At 52.7% G+C, this 6,981-nt stretch overlaps 1 pseudogene; it reads right to left on the bottom strand.

Annotated features, from left to right (window-relative positions):
• Window positions 1-4,932: 4,932 nt before the first annotated feature.
• On the bottom strand, window positions 4,933-5,868 carry LOC139361698 (collagen alpha-1(I) chain-like; annotated as a pseudogene).
• Between the last annotated feature and the right edge of the window lie 1,113 nt (window positions 5,869-6,981).

The raw sequence follows: 6,981 nt of genomic DNA on the forward strand, positions 1-6,981 counted from the left end.
CATGGCCACTGTGGGTATCCTGGGTCATCCCCAGACAGTTCTAAAATGCCAGGACTAGGAAAAGACAGGAGGGTGGCTGAGGACACAGCACCCTGTAAAGTTTTCACGTGGGGACCTCAACCTAAAGACATTTTGGTAATATGTACATTTAGGAAAGATGAAAAGAAGAGAGGCACAATGATTTTTTTTTTTTTACAGTAGAGTGTCAGATGATTTCTTCTCCACTTTCCTCTCATGTAAAATGTTTGGAAACAGAAAAATATTTTGGCCAAGGTGGCTCACGCATGTATTCCCAGCACTTTAGGAGGCCGAGGTGGGCGATCAGTTAAGGTCAGGAGTTCAAAACCAAACTAACCAACATGGCAAAACCCTGTCTCTACTAAAAAAAAAAAAAAATAGCTGGACGTGGTGGTGGACGCTTATAAGCCCAGCTACTTGGGAGGCTGAGGCAGGAGAATTGCCTGAACCCAGGAGTCAGAGGTTGCAGTGAGCTGAGACTACACCATTGCACTCCAGCCTGGCGACAGGGCGAGACTCTGTCTCAACAACAACAACAACAAATATATATATATATATATATATATATATATATATAATATAAAATACACATTTAAAATTACTACCTGTAGATAGTATTTGAAGTCATGGGACTGACTGAAGGTAGAAACAAGAGAAGGCAAGGAAAGTTTTTATATTGATATTTATATATAATTATATAAAATTAATATATATAATTATAATATATAAATGTATCATATAGGCTGTGCACAGTGGCTTACACCTGTAATCCCAGCAATTTGGGAGGCCAAGGTGGGCAGATCACCTGAGGTCAGGAGTTCGAGACTAGCCTGACCAACATGGAGAAATCCCATCTCTACTAAAGATACAAAAATTAGCCAGGCGTGGTGGTGCATGTCTGTAATCCCAGGTACTCAGGAGACTGAAGCAGGAAAATCACTTGAACCCAGGAGGTGGAGGTTGCGGTGAGCCCAGATTGTGTCATTGCACTGCAGCCTGGGTGACAAGGGTTAAACTCCATCGCAAAATAAATAAATAAATAAATAAAACAAGAAATATATATTTATATCTAAATATATAATTATTATACTTAAATGTGTATATACATACATTTATTATAAATTTATTAATATATGAAATATATTTATTTCTGAGACAGGGTCTGGCTCTGTTACCCAGGCTGGAGTGCAGTGGCACTATCATAGCTCATTGGGGCCTTGAACAGATGGCTCAAGCGATCCTCCCATCTCAGCCTCCTGAGTGGCTAGGATTGCATGCACACACCACCATGCATAGCTAATTTTAAAATTTTTTGTAGAGACAGGGTCTTCCTTTTTTGCCTAAGCTGGTATTGAACTCATAGGCTCAAGTGATCTTCCTGCCTCAGGCTTCCAATGTGTTAGACGTGGGCCACTGCATCTGGTCTAATGCATTTTTTAATTTGCGAGTTTATATTATTTAATATTTTGAAGTACTGAATGTGTTGAACAACCAAGTTGCAGAATTCCCGAACAATGGACGGTCAGCTGTCATGTCCTGGTTCAAATCGTCCCAGCACACCAAGGCTAGAAACCTTTCAGCCAACTTCCACTTATATCTCCCGGGGCAGGACAATGTCACTTGGCCAATCTCCACTAAGAGGGACTCTTGAAAGGCAAGAAACTATTCTGTTCTCTATAATGGAACGTGACCAGGGAGGAGGCAGTTGGGAGGGCCAGCTGGGCCCTCCAACCAGCAGCGTCCACCATCGACCAACTGCCCTAGAGCTACACCGTGCTGGGCATTTGGGGCACTGTTATGAGCAAGAGTTCCCATTTTTCTTCTCATGGGACCTTCATGCTAGTGGCAAGAGACTTTTTTTTTCTTTTATTTTTTGAGACAGAGTTTTGTTCTTGTCACTCAGGTTGGAGTGCAATGGTGTCATCTCGGCTCACTGCAACCTCTGCCTCCTGGATTCAAGCAATTCTCCTGCCTCAGCCTTCCGAGTAGCTGGGATTACAGGACTGCACCACCACATCTAGCTAATTTTTGTATTTTTGGTAGAGATGGGGTTTCACCATGTTGGCCAGGCTGGTCTGGAACTCCTGAGCCACTGCACCCAGTCAAGAGGGAGATTTGAAATCAATAAGTAGAATTGTGATGAATGTTGGAAAGAAGAATGTGTGTGATGGGGAGGGGACCTAAGTTATTGTCTCATATTTTAACACTTTCATAGGCAATAACTAAAAACTTAGAAGCTTAAAGTAACAAACACCTTTAAGCCAATTTTGGCAAGCTAGGAGTTGAGCACATTTTAGCAGGTCCTGTGCTTGGGATCTCATGCTAAGCAGCTGGGCTGCATCCTCATCTGAGGCTCCACCAGGGCAGAATACATTTCCAGGTCCGCCGAGGTTACTGGCAGAATTCATTTGCTTGGACCCGCTTGGCAAGGGCCCAGCTTTTTGCTTCCTTGCCTACGGGGCTCCTACAAAGGTCCTTTCTCAGCAGAGCATCTCCCTCCTGGAGCGCCTGCAGGTGGAACCTTTCTCTCTAGTGTGCGAAGGTGATGCACTGTGACAGTGACATCCCATTGCTTTTGCCAGGCTCTATGGGTTAGAAGCCAGTCACCGGTTTTGCTCGTACCCAAGGTCAGGAAGACTATGCAAGGGCATAGGTCATTGGGGGGTCAGTCACTTTAGGGTGTGGCTGCCACCACTGAACTCGGTGAGACTTTAAGGGCTGGTAGGAGCTGGCCAGGTACAGGGGTGAGGGTGTGTCAGGCAGGGGTGAGGGCATGGAGGGGGATGCAGAGGCCTGCACCCTGGAATGTCCTTTCACTCCCTGAGGTTTTGTTCTCCTTATCCCTGAGTACATCCCAGAACACGGTGGGGCCCTAGCAGGGGAGAGGTAGGGAATCCTGTGTTGTTCATCTGGGGACCTTGTTAGGCAAATCAGATTAGGGGCCAGGCTTTCAGTGGTGGGTGTGAGCGTGGGAGTGATGAGTGTGCAGGTGTGTGTGGGAAGAGCGATGGGGATGGGGTCAGCCCCAGCCACCATGAAGACCTTAACCGTGCATCCACCCATCCCAGCAGCGTCCCTGAGTGAATGCCTTCAGGGTGCAGGTCCTGTTTTACACATGGAAGTGAATCAGAGTGGGACACTCCCTTGCCTTAGAGAGGTCACACTTCTCCTTCTTCTTCTTCTTCTTTTTTTTTTAAAATTTGTGACAGATTCTCACTCTGTTGCCCAGGCTGGAGTGCAGTGGTGTGACCTTGGCTCACTGCAACCTCTGCCTCCCAGGTTCAAGCAATTTTCCTGCCTCAGCCTCCTGGGTAGGGGAGCTGGGATGACAGGCACGCATTACCATGCCTGGCTAATTGTTGTATTTTAGTTTCCATATTGGCCAGGCTGGTCCCAGTCTCCTGGCCTCAAGCGATCTGCCTGCCACAGTCTCCCAAAGTGCTGTGACTACAGGTGTAAGCCACCACATCGGGCGAGAGGTCACACTTCATGTCACGTGGGAGGCAGCCACTCAGACAGCACCCCAGCTGGCGCTGGGAGTGAGGGGTGCTCAGCGTCCTAGGAAGGCAGAGGGCTGCATGAGAGGTTCGGGGAGGAAGGACTGGAGGAGGATTTGAGATTTTCACCTGAGCAGCTGGGTGGATGGAGGGGCTGTTTACAGAGAATCACAAGAATGTGGATGAGCAGGTTAGGGCATTAAGAAACCACTCTGTTTTGGCCGCGGACAATTTGAGATGTTTCCCTGTGTCCAGCTGGGGCTTTGGGAAAGGTCAGGGCTGGGCATCTGACTGGGATGGATGTCTCTGGCAGGCAGCAGAGCATGTGGATGGTTTGTGAAGCCCGCAAGGGCATGACATTTCCTGTGGCAGTGCCCACTGCAAATGGAAAGGCATTTGGCCTGAGTCCAGACATATACAAGTTGGGCAGAGAAGGGGGTGGGTCCTCGGAACCCACCGAGGAGCAGCTGTGGAAGTACAGGGAAACCAATGTGTGGGGGCACGTGAAGCAGGAAGCTCAAATAAGATGAGGAAAGACGTTTTAAAGACGATCTGGGCTGGAGACAGTGGTTCATGCCTGTAATCCCAACACTTTGGGAGGCTGAGACGAGAGGATAGCTTGAGGCCAGAAGGTTGAGACCAGCCTGAGCAATATAGGGAGACCCTATTTCTATAAATAAATAAACACCATTGGTACTTGGCATTTCAGGCGGGGAACAGCAAACATATGAAAGCTCTGAGGCAGGAAAGGGAAGTGATTAGTGCTTGCTCCTGGTTCCTTTATCAGACCTTAAAGAGATGCAGAGACATTTCAGATACTCCTTGGCCGAGCTCCTTCAGGGAAGGCCTAAGTTCGCTTCTACTTCCCATCTATTAAATTTTTTTTTTTTTTTTTTTTTGAGACAGAGTCTCACTCTGTCGCCCAGGCCGGAGCGCATGCAGTTGGCACCATCTCAGCTCACTGCAACCTCCAGCTCCCGGGTTCAAACGATTATCTTGCCTCAGTCTTCCCGGTAGCTGGGACCACAGGTACGCGCCACCACGATCGGCTAAGTTTTTGTATTTTTAGCAGAGATGGGGTTTCATCTTGTTGGTCAGGCTGGTTTCGAACTCCTGGCCTCAAGTGATCCACCTGCCTCGGCCCCACAAAGTGCTGGATTACAGTGCTGGGATTACAGGCCCTACTTCACTCCTAACGCCCACCATAAGTGCTTCCAACTGTTTGCTGAATGACAAGGTGAACGAGTGAATGGGACTACATGACTTCGGGCAGCAGGCAATCCTATTCCTTGGACCTCAGTTTCACTTTTTGTAAAGCAAGCCTGTCTCTCGCTCTCTGCCCTAAAAGCCTGAGTTCTGGGCTTGAGATGAGCGCGTCCTGTAGAGCAGACTCCAGGTGGACGTTGAGCTGGGTCTTCTAGGAGGCCAGGATCCTACCAGCTCTTGGGTCCGGTCCTCCCGCGGGACCCTGCACGCCCAGTCCCGGCACCGCCCCGCCCAACCTCCATTTGTTCCCCCAGGCCCCGCCCTCTCCACACGGCTCGCTCCCCATTGACCGGGGGGCGGGCCCTTGGCGCCCGGCTCCGCTGGGGGCGGGGCGGCGGGAGACGGGCTGGTCCGTGTGCACCTGCACGGTGTGTGTCCCGGCCGCAGCCCCGCGCCAGCTGCAGCTCCTTGATCCGAGCCGGATCCTGAGCGGGGAACACGGGCTGAAGCGGCGGCGGCGGCCCCGCCCCGGGGCTCCATTGTTGAGGCTGCCGCGGCTCTGTCGGCTGCTCAGCTGCGCTCCAGTCGGCCCAGGCGCCGCGGCGAGGAGCGAGCGCTGCCAGGCGGCGGCCTGAGGTGAGACGGCGCGACGGGCAACGGGGTCTCCAGAGCGAGCGGGGTCTCTGCCCCGGGCGTGGCAGCTCCGAGCTGGGCTCCTCAGGGTCCGAGGTCGGGATCCGGGGTCCTTGCTCCTGGACTTTGTCTCGGCCTCGGGTGGCACCGGGGGCTTCGCGCCTGCTACGATACCGTATGGGCCTGCGCGGGGATCCTGGTCGCCCTGCGGGTGGCGGCAGGTCCCCACTGCTCCCCGGCTCCCCGCGTCTACCGCGGAGTGCACTGCATGGACCCGGGCGTTGGCTTCTGCCCGGTCCTCCGCGGCGTGGCTGGTCCCCGCGTGCGGTAGAGGGGGCCCTGCGAGGACCCACTCGTGGGGCGGGGTCCGGGTCACCGCGAGTGGTAGACTCCGCCGCCCTCCCCGACCTCCCTCGCAGCGAGACTGCTTCGCTAGACTCACCGAGGGGACTGCGCGGACCCTCGGACGAGGGAGTCCGTGACTCTGGGTGGGGGCTCTTTCCCGGCCCCGCATGACGGCTTCCTGAGTGTTTTGTCACCTATATAGGTGGCTTCGTGGACCCGCGCGCGTGGGTCCTGGCCGCCCTGCTAGTGGGGCTGTGCGCTGCCCCGTGGCTCCTCTGGGTCGACTCCGCCTGGGACGCGCGTGTAGTGGGGGTCCGTGCGCGAGGGTCGCGGTTGGTGGGGGCGCGCTGACCCCGCCCCATGGTTTATCCTCTCACTTGCCCGGCGGGAGGAAGCGAGAGGCGCGGGCCCGGAGCTGTCGCACAGCGGCCGCACGGACCTCTGCCCTGGCCGGCGGGTCCAGGGGGGCGAGGGGCTATCACTGCGCGTCCCACCGCCGCACTTCCCGCTCTGGCCCCGGGCTGGGTTCTGATTGGAGGGAGCAGGGCCCTTCTGCCTGGCGTTTCTTGATTTCTTCCGTTAGTAATGGGAAGAAAAAAAAAATCTGGAAAGGTAGATTGAACTTTGTAACTCTCGGCGCTTGGAGAGTGGAAGAAACTCTCCCAAAAATTTGGCGGGCTGGAAAATGCGTTTCAAGCAGGAGCATCCACACCCACGGAATGAAGCCAAGGCAGTTACAGTTAGAAGTCAGATTTATGAGGGGAGAGCAAGGGTGAGGTCCGTGGGTGGGGAGACTCCGACCTCAGCTTGATGAGAAGACCTGATGCTGCCCCTCAGACGCGTATTTCTCAGCCACCAGAGAAAGTGGAATCACTCCTTAGTGAATGCTTTCATCAAACTTTTGAAAAACCTGTAATGTCCCAGGAAGGAAAATCGAACTGGACAGTTTTCCCCTTTTAAGACTGTTAAACGTCCCGGAGACAAACAGCAGAAGACTCAAGGAGTCCAAATACTCAACCTGAAGTTCTTTCTGAACAAGAGATGGTGTATAAGTAACAGGCATACGAGACAAAACTGAACTAATCACCGCAGCTGATGCTCCTAGCCCTGTAGCGTGTCATGCAGGCCCTTTTGCCTTCTCTGCCCTCCGCTGTCCCAGACCCCAAAGCTACAGCGCACCTCCAGTCATCAGCTCCTGCCGACCCATTGCTATGAACTCTGTTTCGGTGGCTCCTTTCTCTCTGAAGTTTTGCTTGTTCTCCTGAAGTCCTGGTCTTGAAGA

Source organism: Macaca nemestrina, unplaced genomic scaffold (genome assembly GCF_043159975.1).
Source record: "Macaca nemestrina isolate mMacNem1 unplaced genomic scaffold, mMacNem.hap1 Scaffold_96, whole genome shotgun sequence".
Lineage (NCBI taxonomy): Eukaryota > Metazoa > Chordata > Mammalia > Primates > Cercopithecidae > Macaca > Macaca nemestrina.